At 37.1% G+C, this 27,029-nt stretch overlaps 1 pseudogene; it reads left to right on the top strand.

Annotated features, from left to right (window-relative positions):
- Positions 1–1,109: 1,109 nt before the first annotated feature.
- LOC137717149 (oligopeptide transporter 3-like) lies at positions 1,110–19,799 on the top strand (annotated as a pseudogene).
- Positions 19,800–27,029: the final 7,230 nt, after the last annotated feature.

A 27,029-nucleotide genomic window follows, 5' to 3' on the forward strand; every position in this document is an offset into this window, starting at 1 on the left:
CTATCGTCTTTTATAACTTTAGGTAGAGCATTACGTCTTATGCACTCAAGTTTGAATTTCTCTTCTATAGTTTAAGATAGATTAATTAGACTATCGTTTTTGAGCTAGACAAGCGCTTTAGCCCTGATCACATCTTCTCAACATTATCTCGTTGTAACAGAAAGAAAAACAAAAAAATGTTTGTTGCAACTAAATTATGACTGGTGCCGATCAGTGGATGGAACATCCAAGTTGGAAATATGTCGGGAACCTATGACAAAAGGTTTTGGAGACCAACTTTGGGAAAGGAGCACCTTACAGTCCACAGATTGATTACAACAATACTTCAAAAGCAACGTGGACATGGCATTACTTTCTTTTGGTCTAATTGACGAGAGTTTTTTGTTGTAGAAAAATAGTATAACCTACGTACGTACTCTTTATCAAGCCGGGTGATATATACACAGAACGCAGCATTAAAGCTTATTCTTTAATGACAAGTTTGTATGTTATTATGCGTATAAGAGCAGGATTATACATATTAACTTACAAGTTTGTCTTGAACCAAAACATGATAAATATACTTATTTTTGCCGGAAATGTTATAAAACTACAAATTTACATCTTCAGGTGAGTCCATTCAGTTAAAGAGAGAAATAGAAACATATAACTGAACCCCAAAGTTTACATTTCCTCCGTTTGAATAAACCTCCCATTTAATTACATTTTTGAGGAAATATAAATAAGATATAAATACAATGCTTCGACTAGAAAAAACAAAGATGTAAATATAACTTTTACATCTTAAATTTGCATTTCTTCGTTTAATATGTTATTAAAGAGGAGATAAGTTGTGGGTTTAGTCGTCTTTTTGTTTTCGTCGGGAATATGGACTTGTGAAGATCAATGCAAAGTGCAAACCTATTATTTGTCGGGCATTATATGACCATTTTGTGGGGCTTTAATCGACCAAAATTAAGTTTTGTGTAATTGGAGATGACAAAAATAGTTAGTTATGATGATCACACTAGGTTAGAGTAAGACTTATTAAAGTTTTCAATGAATTTATCGTCACATATGCCCCGGCCATGATTCATCAATCATCAACTTACTTAATGGTGGTTATGTAGATGACAAATTCTGCTGCTGCCAAGACGGTCAACAACTGGATCGGCTTCAACTTTATGCTGCCACTCATAGTGGCAGTTGTAGAATCCAGCTGGGATCGGTATCCCACCATCCTGGCCTTATATATTTCCCACGTTACGGCAAGTATATAAAAGTAGAATAGTGCTATTTGTACCATGTTCGTTAACCACGTTTCTGATAGAGGTGTATATATGGGGTGATGCGTACAAGGGTTCTAGAATATTGAATACTATGCCACTTAACTAGAGCATCTAGATCCAAAAAATTTAGGTCATCTGAAATCAAAATGACTAAATAGTCACATCCAGAATTAGAGCCCTACAAAAAATTATTTTCAAATAAACAATGTTAAATCATACTCATTAATTTTAAGTTTATACTTTACATTTAAGGAAAACTAATGAAAAGAGCTTAAAAATTGAGTTTTAACGATAAGGACGAAATAAAGGGTAAAGTGAATAGTACCAGAATTGACTTTTTAGTGTAAAAAAACGGTTTTTCATTAAAGTGAATAGTATTTGAAGCTTTTCGTTAAAGTTCCCTTAAATTTATTGGTTATTTTGGTTAAACTACATTTGGATGTTTTCAAATGTAGCCATTAGATTTGAATAAATCATTGCAACTGAGAAGCTAGGCCCCAAAAAAAAAAAGGCTAAGAAGGGGGCTACATTTGGCTAGTCTGGCGCCCCTTTGGCCAAATAATGACATGTGGGCTCTATAGAATTATAGCTTAGTCATCGGTTGAAGATGAATTTTTTGACAAAGCCGGCCATTTTTTGGCTTTTGGACCTTCAACCCTCTCTATTGGAGATGACTTTACACAAATGAAGTTTTTTCTCATGGCCTTGGTAGTGAGCTTCACCTATATATTATGCACTTCTCCTAGCTATCTGTTCCCAATATTGACATTCTTCTTCTGGGTCTGTTGGGCTTGGCCGCATAGTGTCACAGCTCAACAAATCGGCTCAGGATATCATGGACTGGAGTTGGCACCTTCTCGTTTAACTGGGCTGGGATTTCAGCTCATTGCACCTAGGTCTTCCGTTCTCAACACTGGCATCAGATTTGTTATGTTCATCTATGTCATTGTCCCTATTTGTTACTGGAGGTTTAACACATTCAATGCTAGAAAATTCCCCATATTTTCCAACGATCTTTTCACCTCCAGCGGACAAAAATATGATATTGAACGGGTCTTGACACCCCAGCATGACCTTAACATTGAAGCCTACAATAGTTATGAAAAACTCTATCTTAGCCCTCTTTACGCTTTATCCCTGGGAATATGATTTGAAAGATTCATAGCAACCCTTAGTCATATGGCACTATTTCATGGCGGGTATGTACTTTCAATTTTATGTAGCAATGACACTTAAAATTTGAACTTACAAATTGAAACTAGGAGTAAATGTTCATACATGCTGACAAAGTGACATTGATTTTATTGTCCTAGCGCTTTGTTAGTGCGAAGCAGACCGAGAATAAAGAAAGTGAAAGTGGATATCCATTGAAAAACTAATTAAATGTTATCAAAAAGTGGTGGTTTCTGGTTTTTATTTTTTATTTTTTTATATATATAAATAAAATCTTTTATTTTTATGGATATATTATGGATAAAAAAAGTTGTGGATTCTCATTAAAAAAAAGGTACATTTTACATAAAAAAATATTGGTACATTTTCACATAAAAATAGGTAGATTTACCTATAACAACACGGTACATAAAAACATGGTATATTTTACATAAAAATATTGTACATTGTACAATTTGCATAAAAAGTTGGTACATTGTACATTTTACATTAAAAAAAAAAATGGTACTTTACATTTTACGTAAAAAATTGGAACATTGATACATTTTACAATAAAAATTGGTACATTGTACATTGGTACATTCATGATGTGTAAATTAACTTGACACAAATTAAACCCTATGGATGACAATTGTAGTATATGAGCAAATAGGGATCGTTCTAGACCGGGGATTAACTAGGGATGCTAATCAATGTGAAATTGACTCAAAAACGTAAAATGAAGTTTAAAACACTAAACTAGACTCAAAGAATGCGAAACTAAACGCTTAAAGCACTAAGACAAACCAAAAGACTCAAACATCACCCAAAACACTCAAAACTGCCTTAAAAACACTTTCTGGGCAGTTTTGAGCACTTTGGTGAATTTGGACGAATTTGTGTAATAACTTGAATCAAAACACTTAGAAACATAAACTAAGACACTTTCTAACTAAATTGGACAATAAAGTAAAGGGGGATTGAGTTTTGGACGAAATTAAACTAAATGCACAGATTCTAATTAAAACAGATTGTAAAAACGAAATTGATGAAATAGAGTGATGAGAAACTAGTTAGAGGGTTCCTTATCCACACATGAACATATGCATATAATTTGATTCCCAGTTATGACTTCAACAAACGATGAATGACAATGCTCCAAGTTAATTAGGTCCGCTTAAACTAACTTTCAGATTTCCCTAGATTCATTGGATTGAATGGAATACGCGTTACAACCAAATTATTCCTAATCAAAGTCCTTAACTATGGAATACGCATGATAGAGACATTCAACAAAGATCATTAAGTTCAACGGAAATCATAAACATCGATTAGGCATTCATAACTATGGAATACGCATGTTAATCCAGCCTAGGGTTTACTAAACACAATCGTGACTAGCGATTTTTACTACTCATGAATATAAGTTCATAACGATTACGTGAAATTCCCTTATATCCTAGTATCAAGCTTAGGCATGCAAATTAAGTGTCGACCCTCAACCCACATACATAAACAAGTTCTTAATCAAAACAGAAAAGTAAACCACATCTAAAGTTCATGAATTCATAACTGGAGTAAATCAAATCATAACCAACATATGTCCATGGTTTCAAACTTTCCCCTAACTAATTAGGGGTTTAGCCACTCATGATTACAACAAACTTAGAGAGTAATAACAAAGTAAACATTGAAAACAAGAACGAAGAACACCTAAAAATCCCAACAACTCAATCTTGAATTGTATGAACGTTTAGGCCTCTTCTCCTCTAGTTGCTGCAACACAAGGGGTTTTGGTGAGTTTTGGGGGTTATGGATGATGTAGAATGATGTGTTTAGGGTAGGGATGGATGTAGGGGAAGGCAAGAAGTGTTTTTGGGCAGAAAATATGAAGAATGGTGAAGTATGGCAGTGTTAGAGAGAGGGAATGAATTTCTGGCGTGAATGAATGTGTATGAGAGATGATTTTCTGAATATGGAAGAGTTAGTGATTTGTGGCTGCAATGGATGCTTACTTATAGGTGAAAAAGAGGGAACATGACAGCTAGGAACTTGGTGGAAAGCTGGAAATGCATGTGGAGTGGCTGAAATTGTAAGGGGAATGCATGTGGAAATGATAGAATGTGTTGATGTGCAATGATGAATTGGGATGGCTGAAAATCTGGAGTGGGAGTGCATGTGGGTGTTTGGTGGCTGAAATGATGAAGGGGGAAGTGCATGTGGCTGCAATGGTAAAGAGGGAAGTGCATGTGGCTGCAATGGTAAAGGATTGTGGTGCAATGATGAAAGAACAAGTGGATGTGGCTGAATTGGTGGTGAATGATTATGAATGATTATGAATGCATGTGGATAAAAGAGGGGATATGGCTGCAAGGTTAAAAGGGCTAAGGTTTAAGTACATAGAATGGGCCTAAAATAGGGTGGTTTGCATGGCAAGGGAAGGGGAGAAGGGATAAGCCATGGCAAGGTTATGTAATTGGGCTAGGGCCATTGTTTTGTGTCCTAAAGTGCCTCAATTTCGTCCAACACCTTGGCTCCAAACATAAGCTATCCATTCCAAGCCCAATTTTGCTCCAAAATGCTCCAAAATGCACCTTTTTGCTTCCTTAGCCATATGAACCTAGAAACACATGAAAATGGCATAAAGGACTAAAATAACTAAAGAAACACAACGTAAATGCACGAGAACAAGCCAATTAAGTCGCATAAATATGCTCCTATCAAATTCCCCCACACTTAGCTTTTGCTAGTCCTCGAGCAAAACAAAACGAAAGAAACTAAAAACAAAACAAAACACATTCTAAACCTTCCAACATGTATCTCAGGGATTTCAAACGAACATGACACAATATAGAACATCATTCCCACAACATTTAGCTTACTTTACACTTCAACAAACACTTAATCATAGTTACCACTTATTATTTCACATTTAATCAATTAAAACATCATTTTGAATGTAGTAACATGCCTTAGAGAATTCCCTCAATTCCTTACTAGAATGCACTCAATTTTCACACAGATTTTCTAACTCCACACCCTACACTAGGTATATGTGAGGAGATTGATGTAAATATGAATTCTAACACTCACATATTTTATATCAAAGAAAGCATTTTCTGGATTTATGACAATGACATGAATATGATCTCATGAATGGAATGCTACTACTTAGAATGAGAACCAGTGATTCCATATGCTCATACCAAATTCAAACTCCACAAATTGAACACATAACATCAAGATAGAAGTTGAGGGTTGTAACGGGGCTAAGGGTAATGGTTTAACAAAGAAAGGTAAAGTAAAACAAAGGTTCTTAAAGCAATAGGAAGCAAAGTAATGAAATTGACACCTAAACTCACTTTTAATGGCAGAAATCAACTTTTAAACACAAGGGAAGATTCATGCACAATTAGGGTCAAATTCACTCTTTTGGACCCTTCCTTCAATAACCAATACTTGTGAGATCATTCTCACTTATTTTTCAACTCTTTTTCTTACTTTTCTACACTTTTCTAATTTCATTTTATTTTTCCACGAATTTTTTTTTTCTTTTCTTTTTCTTTATTTCATTCTTTGGCCGTGCCCTATTATCTTCCCCCACACTTATTTTCTGCAATATATTTATCAAAAGGAGTTCATTCTAAGTCATGCTTCACTATCCTTTAAGAACAAGGGTATGGAAAGTCCTAATCTAAGCTAGGTGAGGATAATGTGGTTAACAAAGAAAATAAGCTTGAAAAGGCTAAAAAGGGGTAATCCTACAATACATGTGAAAAGGGATAGGCTTTTTGGCTTTGGTTTGACTAACAACTTCATCTTATTGTATGTTATGCAATCAATATCATGCTTTGAATGAATTGGGCATGCGTTCTAGTATTTGGAACTATAATGAAATGCATTCCAAGTAGCAACCAAGCAAAGAATGATGAGATCATGCAACGACTTTAGAAAACAATAAATCACAGAATTATACTCTCCAAAGAACGTTATAGGCTCAAGTCTCACAAGGATGTAGCTTTAGTTTAAGTTCCTTCGTTCAAGCATGTTACAAAAACAGATTTTCTCTTTGTAATTACATGTGAATTCATAAGCTATAACCATAACCAAGCATAAACCAAAGCATAAATCAACTTCCAGCCATGTTTACAACATTCTATAATAGTCATGTAATTTAAAACCAAATCCTCATCATTGTGTTGGAAGGTACCCTAAAACACAAAAATGACTCAAAAACGACTCTTTTTGGTATTTTTCAAACTTTTTCGAATTTTTCTAAGGTTTTCTGTTATATGACACTAAAACACATCAAAACACACTAAAAACACTTTAAAACGGTGAGAAACAACATGTGAAGTGATAGGTGATAAAATCCCACGAATTTCATGCAAAAACAGCTTGTTTACCCCCCCACACTTAAACCAAACATTGTCCTCAATGTTTCAAACTTAGATTAACACAAAAACAATCAACTAACACAACTAGAAAACATAACACAACTGGCAAAGTAATAGCAATAAAGAGATAGGTTAGGGACGCAAATCTGGGTTTGGAGTGAAAGTTCCTTCTTCTCGTGTTTCAACACATGGGTTGCCTCCCAAGAAGCGCTTGCTTTAACATCTTCCAGCCGGACGGTACCTCCGTTTAAGCTTGACTAGGTTCCACGGCATGGAGGGGTACCTCCTCCACGACATGCTCCTCAAACATCTCGTAATAGGGCTTCAATCGATGCCCATTCACTTTGAATTCTCGCTGCGTCCTTGAACTTTTGATTTGCACTGCACCATGAGGGAAAACATTAGTGACAATAAAAGGACCAACCCATTTGGAACGCAACTTACCCGGAAACAACCGAAGGCGAGAATTGAACAACAACACTTTCTGCCCAATAGAGAACGTCTTGGCACGAATCATCTTGTCATGAAATGCCTTTGTTTTCTCCTTGTAAATCCGGGCATTCTCATATGCTTCATTTCGGATTTCATCAAGCTCACACAATTGAAGCTTCCTATGTAAACCTGCGGCATCAAGGTCCATATTGAACGTTTTGACGGCCCAATGTGCATGATGCTCTAGTTCGACGGGAAGATGGCATGGCTTCCCATAGATGAGCCGAAAGGGTGACATCCCAATGGGGGTTTTGTAGGCAGTGCGATACACCCACAATGCATCGTTTAAGCGCAAACTCCAATCCTTCCTTGTAGGCCCCACGGTCTTCTCAAGAATCTGCTTGATTTCCCTATTCGAAACCTCGGCTTGCCCGCTCGTTTGAGGATGATAAGGTGTGGCCACCTTATGTGTGACATTGTATTTCTTGAGCAACACCTCGATGGTTCGATTACAAAAATGGGAACCTCCATCACTGATTAGCACTCGTGGCATTCCAAACCTTGCAAAAATGTTAGTTTTCACAAAATCTGCAACCACTCGAGAATCATTAGTTCGGGTGGCTTTTGCTTCCACCCATTTCGACACATAGTCCACAGCAAGCAATATATAAAGAAACCCATGTGACGAAGGAAAGGGACCCATAAAATCAATACCCCAAACATCAAAGATTTCAACACTAAAAATGGGGGTTTGCGGCATTTGCTGTTTAGGACCAATATTGCCCGTTCTTTGGCATCTATCACAAGACATGCAAAATGTTCTAGCATCCCTAAATATGGTAGGCCAATAGAAACCACATTCTAACACCTTAAGTGTTGTTCTTTGAGTGCCAAAGTGTCCCCCACAAGCATAAGTGTGACAAAAGGTTAGAATAGCATTAAACTCAGAATCGTGCACACACCTACGTATAACTTGGTCAGGGCAATATTTCCATAAATACGGGTCATCCCACACATAAAACCGTGCCTCTTTCTTCAATTTATCACATTGGTGTTTAAGTAATTCACTAGGAACATGTTTAGACACCAAATAATTCACCAAATCAGCATACCACGGTTCACTTACCTTGACGGACATCAGTTACTCATCTGGGAATGTCTCTATGATAGGCACGGCATCCTCCTCATCCACCATACGGCTCAAGTGGTCAGCCACCACGTTTTCACTTCCCTTCTTGTCCCGAATTTCGATATCGAACTCTTGGAGAAGAAGCATCCAACGAATGAGTCGTGGTTTGGCCTCCTTTTGGTGAACAAATACTTCAATGATGCATGGTCAGTATAAATAATAACTTTAGTACCAAGCAAATAAGAACGGAATTTATCTAAAGCAAATACAACAGCAAGAAGTTCTTTTTCAGTGGTAGAATAATTCAATTGTGCATCATTTAAAGTCCGAGAGGCATAATAGATAACATGCGGCCTCTTTTCCTTCCTTTGCCCCAAAACAGCTCCTAATGCATAATCGGAAGCATCGCACATAAGCTCAAAAGGAAGGCTCCAATCCGGTGGAACTATGATAGGGGCCGAAGTTAGTGTTTCTTTGAGGTGATTGAACGCCTTCTCACACTCCTCGTTGAAGTCAAACACCACATCTTTCTGGAGGAGACGGCAAAGAGGGTTTGAGATCTTGGAGAAGTCCTTGATAAATCGCCTATAAAATCCTGCATGACCAAGAAACGAACGAACCTCTCGAACCGAAGTAGGAGAGGGTAAGTAGCGTATAAGATCTATTTTCGATTTATCCACTTCAATTCCTCTTTCTGAAACAATATGCCCTAGAACTATGCCTTGTCTAACCATAAAGTGACATTTTTCCCAATTAAGCACAAGGTTAGTTTCTACACATCGTTTCAAAATCATTGTGAGATTTTCCAAACAACCATCAAATGAATCACCAAACACACTGAAATCATCCATAAATACCTCAATAATCTTTTCCACAAAATCTGAAAAGATACTTACCATACACCTTTGAAACGTGGTCGGAGCATTGCATAAACCAAAAGGCATGCGACGATAAGCAAAAGTACCAAAGGGGCATGTGAAAGTTGTCTTTTCTTGGTCATCCGGCGCTATGACAATCTGATTATATCCAGAATAACCATCAAGGAAACAATAAAAAGAATGACCGGCTAACCTTTCAAGCATTTGATCAATGAACGGCAAAGGGAAGTGGTCCTTCCTTATGGTGGCGTTGAGCTTCCTATAATCAATGCACACTCGCCAACCTGTTTGGATACGGGTTGGCACAAGCTCATTCTCAGCATTCTTCACCACTGTCACTCCGGACTTCTTTGGAACTCATTGCACCGGTGACACCCAACGACTATCAGAGATCGGATAAATCACTCCACAATCAAGAAGTTTGATAATCTCCTTTTTCACAACTTCCATCATTGGAGGGTTGAGACGGCGCTGAGCCTCTCGAGTTGGTTTAGCCCCCTCCTCTAGAAGTATGCGATGCATGCATGTAGTCGGGCTAATTCCCCTAATATCGGCCAAAGTCCATCCAATGGCCGTCTTGTGCTCTTTCAACACTCAGATCAACTTCTCCTCCTCTATGGCCGTGAGTGATGAGGAGACAATGACGGGCAATGTCTCGTTGTCTCCCAAGAAGACGTACTTTAAATGATCGGGCAACGGTTTAAGCTCAAGTACGGGTGCCTGAATCACTGAGGGTAACAACTTATTAGTGGAAACTGAAATTGAAATTGGGTTAGAAGGCTTACCAAAGTGTTGTGGCAATGACTCAAGTGCAGCGACCATCTCGGCCTCATCTTCACTTCTAGGCACGGCAAAACCAGATTTTTGCCCAATTCCTTGTGCAATTGTTGTTTCAAGTGTATCCCTCTCCAAAGAATCGAGAAATTCCTGCGCCAAATCATCAATTATATCAATATAAAAGCAAGAATGATTGTCCTTAGGAAATTTAATACTTTCAGAAAGATTGAAATCAATGACTTCCCCATCAAATTCCATTGTTAAAGAGCCTTTAAACACGTCTATCTTAGTTCGGGCCGTCTTCATGAATGGCCTCCCAAGAAGAATCGGCAAGGATGGAGCATGGGTGGTTTCCTCCATTTCAAGGACATAGAAATCCGCCGGGAAGATCAAATCATTTACCTGCACTAAGACATCTTCCAATACGCCCTTTGGATAGGCATTAGATCTATCGGCCAACTGAATAATCACACCATCATTTTTCAATTCACCAAGGTTCATTGAAGTATAAATAGAGTATGGCATGACGTTAATTGAAGCTCCTAAGTCTAACATAGCATGTTCGAACTTAGTTTGACCAATAGTACAAGGGATTGTAAAGCTACCTGGATCTTTGCACTTTGGTGGTAACTTTCTTTGTAAAACAGCGGAAACGTTCTCACTTACCCTTACTACCTCTTTATGTGACGCCCTCTTCCTTGTAGTGCACAATTCCTTCAAGAACTTAGCGTATTTGGGCACTTGCTTTATGGCATCTAGGAGCGGGATATTGACTTGAACTTTCCTAAACGTCTCAAGAATGTCCTTCTCATGCTCCTCCTTCTTTGTTTGCCTAAACCTGCCAGGAAAGGGCACGTTTAGTGGAATAGAACTTGACAAAGTCGAATTTGGACTTACCTTAGGCGTGTTGGACGGTTTTGGCACAATAGGGGGCTGCGGCAAAGTTTCTTTCACCTTTGCCGTGGCCTTCTTTGCTTGTTCCTCCTCTTCTTGCAGCAACATGTCCTCTTCTTAACTTGTTTTGGATGGCCTTGAGGTGGTTCCGACCTCCTTACCACTTCTCAACATGATTGCCTTGGCAGATTCGCACCCTCCCCTTGGATTGACAATGGTTGAGCTAGGGAGCTTGCCTTTGTCTAGGAATTGTCCTACAAACTCCGCAATCTGCCCAATTTGTTTCTCCAAGTGATCCACCCTTTTGTCTTGGTTTTGCATGGCTTTCGTTTGATTCTCTTGCCCCTGAGACAAATTGGTAAGTAACTTAAGAAGTGTTTCATTGTCCAATGACGTACCTTGATTGTTTTGGGCAGGTTGTGCTTGGTTTGAATTGGGGTCGAATGGCTTGGTGTAGAACCCCGGGGGTTGTTGTCTAAAGCCTCCTTGTTGTTGAGGCTCCCTCCACTTGAAGTTTGGATGGTCTTTCCAACCTGGATTGTATGTGTTGGAATATGGATCATTCCTTGGTTGATTGTGGCTCGGAAATCCAATGGCATTTGCACTCTCCCATCCCCCATTCTCAATCAATTGAGGGCATCTTTCCGAAGGGTGTCCTTGGATAGAACATACACCACATACAATCGGTCCTTGTATCTTCATTCCTTCGGCCATCTGAGACATAATAGAAGTAAGATTAGCTAACTGAGATTGAATATCGGATTGAGAACTTACCTCATTCAAGTGTTGCCGTGGGGGGTCCCTTTGCCCAAGTCCTTCATATTGTTGTGCATTTAGAGCACGGTTTGCAATTAGGGTCTTGGCTGCCATAGGAGTTTTGTCCACCAATGCACCTCCCGCCGAAGCATCGAGCATTTGCCTTTCAATGGGAAGAAGGCCCTCATAGAAATATTGAAGGAGAAGCTCCTCCTTCATTTGATGTTGAGGACATGATGCAACAAGGGCTTTAAAACGCTCGTAGTATGCCGGAAAAAATTCTCCTTGACTTTGTTGGATTTCGCTAATTTTCTTCCTCAAGAGAATGACTCTTGAAGTAGGGAAGAACTTCTCCAAGAATGCTCTCTTCATGCTCTCCCAAGAAGTAACGGTCCCGGGTGCCAATTCATAAAGCCAATCCTTAGCCTTTTCCACAAGAGAGAATGGAAAAGCTTTCATCTTCATAATATTCCCATCAACGTTAATGGGTGTCATGCTTGAGCATACAACTTCAAACTCCTTCAAATGCTTGTTTGGATCTTCCATGGAAAGCCCATGGTATTTCGGAATGTGGTGCAACAAGCTTGACTTCAACTCGAATTCATCGGTCTTGCCTTGGGCAGCCGCGGGGTATTGAATGCATAATGGTGCGGCATTGGCCAACCCCGAGGCCGAAAGCTCTTTAATGGTCCGATTGTCCGCTGCCATAACTTCTTCTTCCACACTTTCAAACTCATATTCGGCCTCTGAACTTGAACTAGGTTCACTAGGTTCGGAATGCCTCCTCTTTCTTCTCAAATCACGTTCAAAATCGTCGTTAAAGTCCAAGATATGTGCATGCACAGTTTGAGAACTCCGCGTCATGCACTAGTACCTAAACCAAGAAAACAAAACAAAATAAGAAAACTAGGTAAATTACACTAAAAACATACGGCAAAAACACAAGGGATTAGCAATTTTGCTAATCCCCGGCAACGGCGCCAAAATTTGATGTGTAAATTAACTTGACACACAAATTAAACCCTATGGATGACAATTGTAGTATATGAGCAAATAGGGATCGTTCTAGACCGGGGATTAACTAGGGATGCTAATCAATGTGAAATTGACTCAAAAACGTAAAATGAAGTTTAAAACACTAAACTAGACTCAAAGAATGCGAAACTAAACGCTTAAAGCACTAAGACAAACCAAAAGACTCAAACATCACCCAAAACACTCAAAACTGCCTTAAAAACACTTTCTGGGCAGTTTTGAGCACTTTGGTGAATTTGGACGAATTTGTGTAATAACTTGAATCAAAACACTTAGAAACATAAACTAAGACACTTTCTAACTAAATTGGACAATAAAGTAAAGGGGGATTGAGTTTTGGACGAAATTAAACTAAATGCACAGATTCTAATTAAAACAGATTGTAAAAACGAAATTGATGAAATAGAGTGATGAGAAACTAGTTAGAGGGTTCCTTATCCACACATGAACATATGCATATAATTTGATTCCCAGTTATGACTTCAACAAACGATGAATGACAATACTCCAAGTTAATTAGGTCCGCTTAAACTAACTTTCAGATTTCCCTAGATTCATTGGATTGAATGGAATACGCGTTACAACCAAATTATTCCTAATCAAAGTCCCTAACTATGGAATACGCATGATAGAGACATTCAACAAAGATCATTAAGTTCAACGGAAATCATAAACATCGACTAGGTATTCATAACTATGGAATACGCATGTTAATCTAGCCTAGGGTTTACTAAACACAATCGTGACTAGCGATTTTTACTACTCATGAATATAAGTTCATAACGATTACGTGAAATTCCCTTATATCCTAGTATCAAGTTTAGGCATGCAAATTAAGTGTCGACCCTCAACCCACATACATAAACAAGTTCTTAATCAAAACAGAAAAGTAAACCACATCTAAAGTTCATGAATTCATAACTGGAGTAAATCAAATCATAACCAACATATGTCCATGGTTTCAAACTTTCCCCTAACTAATTAGGGGTTTAGCCACTCATGATTACAACAAACTTAGAGAGTAATAACAAAGTAAACATTGAAAACAAGAACGAAGAACACCTAAAAATCCCAACAACTCAATCTTGAATTGTATGAACGTTTAGGCCTCTTCTCCTTTAGTTGCTGCAGCACAAGGGGTTTTGGTGAGTTTTGGGGGTTATGGATGATGTAGAATGATGTGTTTAGGGTAGGGATGGATGTAGGGGAAGGCAAGAAGTGTTTTTGGGCAGAAAATATGAAGAATGGTGAAGTATGGCAGTGTTAGAGAGAGGGAATGAATTTCTGGCGTGAATGAATGTGTATGAGAGATGATTTTCTGAATATGGAAGAGTTAGTGATTTGTGGCTGCAATGGATGCTTATTTATAGGTGAAAAAGAGGGAACATGACAGCTAGGAACTTGGTGGAAAGCTGGGAATGCATGTGGAGTGGCTGAAATTGTAAGGGGAATGCATGTGGAAATGATAGAATGTGTTGATGTGCAATGATGAATTGGGATGGCTGAAAATCTGGAGTGGGAGTGCATGTGGGTGTTTGGTGGCTGAAATGATGAAGGGGGAAGTGCATGTGGCTGCAATGGTAAAGGGGGAAGTGCATGTGGCTGCAATGGTAAAGGATTGTGGTGCAATGATGAAAGAACAAGTGCATGTGGCTGAATTGGTGGTGAATGATTATGAATGATTACGAATGCATGTGGATAAAAGAGGGGATATGGCTGCAAGGTTAAAGGGCTAAGGTTTAAGTACATAGAATGGGCCTAAAATAGGGTGGTTTGCATGGCAAGGGAAGGGGAGAAGGGATAAGCCATGGCAAGGTTATGTAATTGGGCTAGGGCCATTGTTTTGTGTCCTAAAGTGCCTCAATTTCGTCCAACACCTTGGCTCCAAACATAAGCTATCCATTCCAAGCCCAATTTTGCTCCAAAATGCACCTTTTTGCTTCCTTAGCCATATGAACCTAGAAACACACGAAAATGGCATAAAGGACTAAAATAACTAAAGAAACACAACGTAAATGCACGAGAACAAGCCAATTAAGTCGCATAAATATGCTCCTATCAATTCACAAAAACATTGGTACATTCACAAAAACAATGGTACATTATATTGTATATTGTGTATTTGTGCAATGTGAATTGTACATTGATACATTGTACATTTACATAAAAAATTGGTTATCCATAAGACATGAATATATTCGTAGAGTTGATATTCCACAAAATATAACTATAGCCATTAAAATTGTAACTAATAATTATCTTGTTGGAAATGTTCTACTAATATGCACAATCTATCATTATACAATGTATAAAGTACAATGGTACGACTACACCATACAATGTACCAAATTTTTTTATATAAAATGTAAAATGTAACAACTTTTTATGTAAAACATGCAATGTACAATTTTGTTTATATGAAATGTACAACTTCGATATATATAAAATGTACCAAATTTTTTACGTGCAATATTTTTTATGTGCAATGTATCCATTTTTTAAAATTTTAAATTTCTTACCCTTTTTAATCTATAACGTACCCATATTTAAGAATAAAATAAATATATTTATTTTTTAAAAATAAAAGAAATTATCCAGTTTTATACACGATAAGAAAAAAGTTATTTTGATGATCTTAATTTTTTAAAATACTAAAAAAAACTTACTATAAAATACAATAGATATAATGAATATGTATATATTGTTTATTAATTATTATTCTATATAAATTTAAAATTTAAGTTTTATTTATTTATTTATTTTTCTAGTATATTACAGTCAAAGATTGAGATTAAAAATCATAAAACACATTAAAAATAAAAATATCAAGAAATTTAAAAATCCCAAACACATTAAAAAAAATTATAATAATTAATTTACATGTACGAAAAATATGAAAAAAAATTTGCAATCGCTCGTAGTCGCATCCTCTACTCTTTGAGGATGGGTATATGATCATTTGATGACACACCCCGATCTAGATCAGGGCATGCTGGCCGTCACGTGGAAGTGACGTAACCATGTGCACAGTGCAGAAGCTAATAAAATAATAATATAAATAGTACGAATAAATAAAAACTAGCTTTACACAAGGTAGAAATGAACAAGTACAAGTGTAAGTGTGAACGCTATGTTCAGAGCAAGGCAGCCTAATGCAGTCCAGAAGAAACGACACAACAAAAGCACACCCGAAGGTGGTCCTACACTGGTGGTGGTCTGTCAGATATGCCGGGGAAATCCTCAGGGAAGCCACCAAACGTACTAGCCAACTAGAACCTGGAGGGGCGCAAAACAAAAGCGTGAGTGGGCAAAAACAAAGCTTTTCAAAAACCATTTCATAAATAAGTTCTAACCCCTCGCCGTAAAACCTGTATACTTCCCAGAAAATAGAATATATATATATATATATATATATATATGTCATGCTCAGGAATATGCTATGCCAAAACCTCAAAGTAAAATGCAAGTGCTCAGGTAATACCACATCAACAACACATAATCTGTCAGCCGGAGTCACCTAATGTGACCTGTACGGCTGAATCTAGAGCTCAAATCTCCGTCTCACTAACTAGACCTGCACACGAGTCAGAACCACCTAAAGTGGTTTGTACGACAAGCCTGGGTGTAATATATATATATATATATACGCTCAAGTGCTACGATCACATGAAGGCTGGGCGAGTAATCGCGGGTCACCTACGAGTCGGAACCACCTAAAGTGGTCTGTACGACAAGACTGTGCACCTAACTTGGATCCAAGCTGAGCGTGTGGTGCGGGAGGTGAACATCACGTGAAGGACTGTGCCCAACTCTGGGCGGGAGCACTGACACCGGGGGTGCAGGTTATGAGCTCTCTATGCATCCCAAATCACTATTGAATGTAAACATAAATCACAACTCACCTGGCACTTACCTGTGCGTCCGCAGCACCAAACATGCATATATAACGAATAAACGTTCTAAATCAATTTCTTGGAAAAGTATAAGTATATAGGTATATACGGAAAACCAAAAGCCCACTCACTGGTATGTGGAAGGGTCGTAACCCCCTTGCCTCGAGTGACCATGCTCGTCCTCGGGATAGGTATCACCTATATGCGAAACAACTATAAAAACGTTAATTTTAAAGCACATAACCAACCTTAAGAAATAACTTCTCATAAAATGCTCAAATAGGGTGTATGAATAGACCAACGTGATCTACTCAACCTCAGGAAGATCCCCATATTTTTAGAAAAATTTTCCACCGCTGCACGCGCCCCCACGCACCGGCCAAGGCACGGCCACACGCGCCGGCCACGCACAGGCACGTGCCTGGTACGCTGACGGCGTCAGGAATATTCCGTTAACTTTAACGGATTCCGTCAAAGGCGTTAGGAATATTTCGTCGTCTTCTCCGGCGAGGCTCCGGCGCCGTCGCCGGCGTCAGAAAATCGGGAAATCTTTAAATCGTGATATCTTCTTCGTTTTTCAACCAAATTTCACAAAATTGGTACCAAAATGAAGCTTACAACGAGAGGAACAAAATCATTTCAAGTGCTAAAATCCACGAAATCTCGCCGGGAAAATACCCCCAACTCTGTCCAACCTCGAAACTCACGATCCCGACGTCCAAAACCTTCAAACGAACCACCCTGAGCCTCCTAAGGACATCACCAAGCTTGAAATTCCCAAAAACATAAGAATTTACGTGTGCATGAACAGTGCCAAAAATCAGGTATCCCGAGTTCAACGTGAAAACGAAGGTATCCTTACCTGAAATGGGTATGGTTGAACTCCTACGGGCCTCACGAGCATGGATATGTACTTTGTTTCTTCGATCTGTGAAGATTACATGGGTTTTGGGGGTGTGTCGTACAAGGGATATGAAAATGGGAAAGGAAATGGCACGGGATAGGTGCAGGGATAGGGGGAAAGGGTGAGGGAAATTATGGGAGTGTGTGTATGGTCCACAACCAGCCACACCAACTCAAAACAACCACGCAACGTAAAAAAAATCACACTAGGGGCAAAATCGTCTTTTCACACGTACGTTTTAAAATTTTCGGAACGGGCTGTCACATTTGAATTTTTAAAACCATACAAACTCTTATGAATAATATTTTTAAGGGAGTTCAAAATAAACAAAATTTATAATCATTAATGTCTAAGTTTGAAAGATGTGAAAGCATAATAAATGTTCATAATTGCATCCTCAACACTTAGACAATGGTTACATGGTCGTTTAGATTTTTAAAACCCTCCAAATCTATTGAACAGTGTTTTTTATTTGAGTTCAAAATTAATAATAATTATTGTAGAAGTGTGAAAAATGTAATCACTCATAATGAAAAGCTTTACAACTTTCATGAAGGGGTCAACTCCGAAATTTGGTATGTATATACTAATTTAGTATTATGTTTTACATTTTTTTGGGTCAAATTATGTTTTTCATTTTCATTTTTATTGATTTAAAATATATTTTTCTTAACGGGTAATGGGTTGAGTCATATTACCCGTTTACTTTAACGGATATTACACAACACGACCCGTTAAGCTATCGGGTATGACACAAAAACAAGAAATACGACATGAATGCTAGGTCCACCTTTTTCGCTTTATCCCTCGGAATAGGATTTGCAAGATTCACATCAACCCTTAGTCACGTGGCACTATTTCATGACAAGTACGTACTTTTAATTTTACATAGCAATGACACTTAAAATTTGAACTTACAAATTGAAAACTAGGAGTGAGTTACATATTGACAAAGTGATCATTGATTTTCTTTTCCTAGTGCTGTGTTAGTGTGAACCAGATCAACGATGAACAATGTGAAAATGGATATCCATGAAAAACTATGAAACGTTACCAAAAAATGACTCAGTGGTGGTTCCTCATTGTGTTTATAATGAGTGTTGCACTGTTTTTATTAACAGCTTTTATATCGAAAGACGCTCTGTAGTTGCCTTAGTGGGGGATGCTATTAGGCTTTGCCTTGTCCTACATTATCACCCTCCCAATTGGTGTCATTCTACCAACCATCAACCAAGTATGTAGTTTTCTATCTTCTCAATTGTTCTTTCTTCATCTTGATTTAGTACTTATGAGGGTGCACAACAATTTATTTGCAAAACAATATCATGCGTTGTGGGAGTAGGATTCTCTCCCTTCCTATTTCCATCCCCTTCCCTCCCATCCTTTCACACTTTGCCATTTGTCTTATTGTCTCTATAAAAATTAGTATAAGATGTTGACGTGGTTTAATCGTAACCGTTCAAGTAGGAGGGGAAGGAAGGAGAGAGGGATTACGAGGGGAGAGAATCCTCCTCCTGCATTTTGACGTTCGTACGTCTAAATTAATTTTACATCATGTTTCAAATTCTTATGGCTTTTTTCTATGCAGCAACTTGGATTTGACATCATATTTCAATTCATTATGAGGTATATGCTACCAGGAAAACCCATTGCAAACATAGTTTTCAAATTCCATGGACAAATCACCACTGTCTAAGCTCTTTCTTTCTTAGCTAACCTTAAACTTGGGCACTACATGAAGATTCCACCTCGCTCCATGTTCATAGCTCAAGTTGGTTCACATATTATGTTATTTTGTTAAACAAGATCTTTTTACAGTGTAGTAAAACTAAACTAATGCATGCCGAATTTTCCAGCTTGTGGGAAGTTTGGTTGCCGGTCCTATCAACCTTGCAATTCCATGGTGGATGATGGAGGGCATCATCCTAATAGCCCATGGACTTGCCTGAAACACAAATTCAACTTTAGTGTTTCTGTTTTATGGGGCCTTGTTGAAACAAGGGGACTATTTGGATCTTAAGGATTGTACCGAAACTTGATATGGTTATTTCTTGTTGGACTATTTTGCTAGTTCCCATTTGGATATTGACCAAAAGATTTCCAGAAAAGAAGTGGATTTCAATGATAAATATCTTGGTCATTACTTATGGTTATACAGGAATGCCCCCAACTACTCCTACTAACATAGCGAGCTGGCTTGTTACTGGAACCATCTTCAACTATCGTGTTCATATATCGTAAGCACTGATGGTAGAAGTACAACTATATTCTATCTGTAGCATAATCTAACAAGACAAATCTAATGCCAGTGTTGAATGTTTATTTTTATTTTTGAATATGAGCACATTATAGATTAAAAAATTAAAAAAAAGTGGTGGTTCCGCATTAAATCAATGGGTACATTTTACATTAAAAAATAGGTACATTTTCACATTAAAAATTGGTACATTTTACGTAGCATGATACATAAAAAATTGTACATTGTACAATTTGCATAAAAAGTTAGTATATTGTACATTTTACATAAAAAAAAATGGTACATTGTACATTGGTACAGTCATACAAAAAAAGAAGATATATTATATTGTGTATTGTGTATTTGTCCATTGTGCAATGTACATTGGTACATTGTGCATTACATAAAATATTGGTTATCCGTAAAATCTATAATTATATTGGTTGGGTTGATATTCCACAATATATAGTTATGGCAATAAAAATTGTAACTATTAATTATCTTATTGGAAATGTTCTGTTAATATGCACAATGTACCATTATATATTGTACAATGTACAATGTATAAATACACAACAAAATGTACCAATTTTATTGAATGTATTATGTACCAATGTACCAGGTTTTTATTATAAAATGTACCAATTTCTTTTAAGTACTAATATACCCTTTTTTTAGGTAAAATGTGCAACGTACCAACTTTTTATGTAAAATATACAATGTACAATTATATATATAAATGTACCACTTTGTTATATATGAAATATACCAAAATTTTCATCTATAATGTACCCATGTTAAAAAATAAACTAAAATATTTATTTTTAACACGTAAAAACTGTTATCAAATTTCATACAATTTAAATTTAAGAAAAAAAAATTAAAAAAAAAAAATCTTATTTGCTAGTAATTTTGGCATGATTTTAGGGAGGAATAATTAACTTTGGTGTTACCGCAGCCTTCATCTTCCTTGCTCAACTAGACTACCATGGTTACCACGGGAATCATGTTTGCCACTACTTTGTTTGTGTTTTAATTATATAACCATATAAGGCTAACATTAAATTGTGTAATTGTATTGAAATCACAAGTTAGATATATAGACAATACATTGTAACAACCCGTTCCGTAATTTATAGAACGAAAGGGCATTTTTGTAATTTCACTTAGTGTGGGATATTTTTCTTTTAAAAATTGTTTTTGGGTCTTAATGGGAGTGCCAAGGGGCCCACCCCTGATTTCTTTGTCCCCGGGCCCAACATCTCTCTCTCCCTCAATTCTCCGGGTTGCCTCTCTCTCTCTCTCTCTCTCTTTCTCTCGGTCTCCCCTCACAACTCTCTCCCTCTCCCTCGCTGCAACCTCCCTCTTCCCCCGAGCACCAAACACACACACACGCACCTTTACAGACTTACACACAGGTAGCCATCACCACGATCACACCAACACCTACCACTTGGAATGGACTTCTCACTCCTCCTCATCATTATGCAAGCATCTTCCTTACGAGTTACCGTCGTCTTCAACGAAGGTAAGTCAAACCATTCTTCAATCTTCCTTCTTAGTAGTCTAGAAGGCTTAATGGTTGTTAAAAATAGTTTTTGGTGAAGGTTTAAACGTGAAAACTGCTTGGGGAGCTTTCTCCATATTTTCTAGCGAATATCCGATGGCTTTGAGCCATTTTCTGGCCAACTTCGACCACGTTTGTGGAAACCAAAGGTATGGTTTGATTCCTTATTTTCTGGGCTTCATTTTGGTATATGGAATAACATGTTTTGGTTAAGTTTTGAGATCCGGAATTTTCCGGCCGAAAACCTGCTTCTCTTTCTTTGGTTCCGGCGACCCATCTAACAAATGAGCCAAAAGCTAGCCCAAGTAGCCTAGCCCATTTGGGCAGCCTAAGCCCTAGTTTAAACCCACCCCGGCCGAAAACCTGTCTTTTCTCTCTTTGGTTCCGACGGCCCATCTAACAAACGAGCCAAAAGCCAGCCCAAGTAACCTAGCCCATTTGGGCAACCTAAGCCCCAGTTTAAACCCTTAAGACCCCAGGCTGTTAGGCTTTACTGACACAGGTCTTCGCCCTATTAAACTACCCACGAGCCTTCAGCTCAACCCATCAACCCCAAAAACCCATTGGACCCAAACCCCAGCCCGTGACCCAAACCCTGGATCCATTGACCCGCGTTGACTCAACCCCAGAGGAATATTACTGGAATATTCAATAAAGTTTTATAAAAACCTTTTTGAAAGCGTTATAACTCCTCGCCATAAAACAAGTATAGTTTCCAAAATATACATACTACGCATGGTATGAAAATACCTACCATAGCCTGCAAAATCACAAGATTGCCATACATAGCAACATTGCGTAAATGAACATATAACAACCAATAACACATAATCTTGCCTAAGCAAACATATCATATTGGGTGCTCATCGACACATGTTGACACACGAGTTCATGCAGAGGTATTCTGACATGAACAGGACTGGGTATAACAATAATATGTGCTCTAGTGCTACAATCATGTGAAGACTGGCGCTATTCGCTGTCACATATGAGTCAGAGTTGCCTATTGCAACCTGTACGACAGGACTGGCACCTACTTGGATCCAAGGTGAGCGTGCGGTGTAGATGTGAACATACACGTGAAAGATTGGCCCTGGCCTTGGGCTAGCACTAACACCGGGGTGCAGCAATGATGACCAGACTACATAAATACAATCATGCCATAACGATTCAATAATTCTAATCAACATAGTAAACTTACATGCGCATCCCGTAGTATTATTTTAGCATTTCACAATAGTACAACATTTCTTATAACATTATTAAATCATGACATAATAGGCATCAATCAATCCAAAAGCATTTGGAAACTATAAAATATATAAATATATATATATATATATATATATATATATATATATATATCTGAAAACAAATGCCCACTCACCTTTGTTTTTTCGCCCCTCTAGGTTTAACAACTGAACCTTCGTATTGACGAGGATTCTTAGCAAATATGGTATTAAAGACTACCACCAATGGTATAATTCTCAATCCACTCTACTGTACTTTACTTATGCTCTGACATTACGTGTGATATGGGTTCATTCCCACTCACCAGTGCACTCTTATACTTAGGCACTTTTAGGTTTAAATTTATTCACATTTTCCACATCACTACACTTTATGGCTTCGTCACCTTTCAGGTGTCGGCCAGCACAGCTCGATTTGAAATTCTAGTGGACATTCTGGGTCGGCATGTGTCAATATGATAACAGTATTGGGACCAAACTAATTTTATTACTAGAAGGAGGTTATTACCAAGTAGAAGGATAATTAAAAAAATTATTTTTTGATTTAGTTATCCTCATGAAAGTTCAATAATCCTCGTTACTAGGCTCGGGCCTAGGTTCTCTGAGTAGAGGGGTAGGGGCTTGCTCCGCTCCGTAGTCGAACACTTGGTGCGACCAGATGCTAGTGCGCTTATCTCACTCAATCTTTCTGACGTCTGGGTGCAAGAAGCAAAGGTTATGAAATAAAGGCACCGACGGTGTGCTAGGTAGAAGCAAAAGTAAGACGAGATATCTACCGAACATCACTTCCAAGCTTCACATAAGTAAATTTAAAATATTCTTCCCGGTCGAACATTGGAAAATTTCATACTTCCCCGTATTTTTTATTAAAACCTCTTCACACTCTCAAGATCTGCTACACTTTGAAGTCGTGGATTCGGTACAAAATAAATCAGGGGAACATTATCCTTGCTCCAAATTTCTACAAGGATCCTTCACGAACAGAGGACCCAGCACCTGTAACATAGTAGGATGCATACAAAGAACGACATTATTAGCGGAGCATGTCAATGTCCAATAGCTAGTGCATGCGTATGTATGTAATTCTCTCTTTAATGCCAAAAGTTTCTATACAAGAAGCTGTAAACATGTTCCGAAACAAATTGGCTAAGCTTTCGCAGCAAGGTGTCCATACTGATAAGTTATTCCATACTCGCAAGTTGAAAGACATGACATCAACTTTAAAAAATAAATCATTTCCTGAATAACTTTAGAGAAATATTTAATTTCATGTTAATGTTTTATTTTTTACATTGCAACAACACCGGCTCTACACCTAACCAACTTACTTAGTACACATTTGCATATGCGAGACGATATTTTGGAATTGTGTGGGTGTACAAGTTAGAGACATTATTGGTTTCAGGAATATTCTTAAAATGAAAAAAATTTCCTTAGATGAAAGGTTTCCTTAGGACAGAGCTGCTCTCCTAAGGTCCTCATTTTGAGGACCTGTGAGGACCTTTTTTATATGATCTCTCAAATTAATCTTATAGAAAATTAAGTTATTAACTTAAATAATCCTTGTTACACGGAAATAAAATACTAACTAATAATAAAAAAAAAAAGAAAAAAAAAAAAAAGAGAAGAGGTTTCGCGTCATGTCGAAACAAATTCAATTGTATAAAACCCTATAAGCTTTACACATCCAATTCCATCCCATCTTTTATCAATAATAATTCTAACCCAGTTAGTTACAAAGCACCAAAAAAATTGAGATTGTGTGGTGTAAAAAATTGGGATTTCTTTCTTCTTAAATGAGTGAACCCTTTTTTATATAAAACTTTTCAACAACGATGAAGATTTTGAAACATGTCCCTCTCCCTTTTCCATACGTGAGAGAAAAAACAAAAAAAAATGTGAAGGAAAAAAGGAGAGGGGGAGAGAGAGAGAGAGAGAGAGAGAGAGAGTTGGAGAGAAAAAGGGGATGTGGAGGAGAGAGATGGTAGGAAAAGAAGACGAAAGGCTTCATGCGATAATATTTTTTAATTTAATCATTTTACAAAAATATTGTATTTCGATGTAATAAAAATTATTTAAATTGATAACTTAATTTACCATAAGATTAATCTTAAGACTCATTTAAAAAAGACCTCACAGGTCCTTAGGATTATAAATTTGTTTCTTGAAATGAAAGATTGCGTAGGCATAAAAAATCTTCTCTGAACATGTTCACCTCTTTATGGTGTCTAAAGAGTAAGCCAAAGTAGATCGTTCTATTATAAAGTTTTAGATTATGGCTAGGGATTGTTCTATTTATAAAATTTAGACTATGGCAGAGGTGTTGTCCTATTTATAAAATTGAGTATGACACGGGTATCAAGTATACATATAAATGAAATTGTACCAAATATTATTAGGATCTTGCTTATAAGTAAGTAAATTTTGTATTTGTACCTTTCAGTTGGTTTGATTAGATAAATTTTCTTCGTTTATGTACTAGTGCTTTAGTTAGGTTGTATATTTTTGCAAATTAACATATGGTAAAAATATTTTTTATTTTCTTAGAAGGTAAAGAATTGAAGGGTTTTTTTTTAAATATTTAGTAGATTGCAGATGTTTAAATATTCAAAATTTAAAAACAAAGGGTAAAATAGGTTTTAAAAATAGTTAATGGGCCTGAATCATAAATTTCAAAAACTTGGACTAAAGCCAATAGTACGTCAATTTTTTGGACCTACATATTAATACCCCTATTTATAACTAAAGGCATATATGTTACATCTATCTAATTACAAAATATATCTTATGACTATTTGATTATTTTCGACTTTTTTTAGTACATCGATATTTTTACACTAAAAAAATGGGGAGTTCAGCTAAGCCACATAATGGGCAACATAATTTAGCATTGAAATCGTCATCCACAAGATTTGAACCTAAGATCTCTTACTTTTAAGTGAAAAAGAATATCACTAGACCGTAGTACTGAGTGGCTGATTATTTTCGATTAACAGTTCACAAAATAACGTGAATTCATGGTTTTAGGATTATAGGGATATGTTTTTTTGGGTATAACATTAGTGACCAAATAAACACCAAACGCACTTATCATTTAGAAAAAGTTAAAACACAAAATATTTTGAATCACTTAAATTGTAGGTATAATTTTATGTGATGTCTTTTTCACTTTAATTTGGACAGTTAGATTATAGTTTATGATTAATTAGACCAGAATTTGTAAATTCAGTTACAAACACATGGTGAACACTTAATTATTAAGAGAATTCGCGTCCACATGAACACAAAAACGCTTAACGGTTGAAAAAAAATAAACACCAAAAATGTTTTGGATCACTCAAATCGTAGATATGATTTTATGTGATATCTTGTTCACCTTGATTTGGACCGCTAGATCAATCATAACTTATAATTTGTTGGACAGGAATTTGTAAATTGGGGTATAAACACATGGTGAATACTCAAAACGATTGGGAGACTCCGCACCGATGATGTCCCACTATCCAACTAAGTTGCCATTAGCTATGGACTTGTCTTTCTCAATAGGCTAAACCAATCCTACAGGCATCACATGGAACTGATCCACATCACAACTAAGTTGAATGATTTGGTTTCGTTTTTATGGAAATCACTTGCCTATATTAATTTTTGATACTTAGACATTTTATTTTTTATTTTTTTTCGTTTTCAAAAGTTTTATTATTATTATTGGGAAAATGGGTAGAGTTCGAAACTATTATAATAATTTAAAGAAGAGGGGAGTTTCGAATCTGGAATACATGGTTGAAAACCCAACACCTTGTCCACTAGAACATTAGGCCACATGCATGTTTATTATGTTTCCATGTTTATAACTTGAGATTTGTGTTTGTCGTTGGTTCAATCTCTGAACGTACATAGGCGACCCCCTTTTAATTGATAATCTTAACCTGGAAATAAGGTATCAAGGCCTACCAAGCAGAAGGGTATTTTGAAATTGTAACCTACAAAAAATATGAAGTTTGGTACCGAACAAGCAGCATCACTAACCAGCTTGAGACCTGTATTAGGTTGGAGGCTGCCCGAAACCCCCATATCCGTTTCATTATTGCGCGACTCCATGTGACTGCCGAATTAGGCTTCTCACAGTTCGGCCTACAAATTGGGTTTGGAGAGGAGTCCAATCGGTTGTCCTCCAATCTCTAACATCACGGCAACACGATATGGGCACATGCTTTAGTAGTTGGTGGTATTTCCAATCATACCAAAAAAATGGAGAAAAAAAGTATTTTGTGTTGCAATTCTATTAGATTAGGAATTTGATTGTGTAAATCTTAGTGTATCTAAGGATATCTTGGAATATTCTCTAGGGTTAGATATTATCCTATTAGAGTTATAATCCTATTAGAGTAAGGAATTAACCTTCCCTACTACTATAAATAAAGGCACAATGGGATGAGATAACACACCTTACAATTACAC

This window comes from Pyrus communis, chromosome 15 (genome assembly GCF_963583255.1).
Source record: "Pyrus communis chromosome 15, drPyrComm1.1, whole genome shotgun sequence".
NCBI lineage: Eukaryota > Viridiplantae > Streptophyta > Magnoliopsida > Rosales > Rosaceae > Pyrus > Pyrus communis.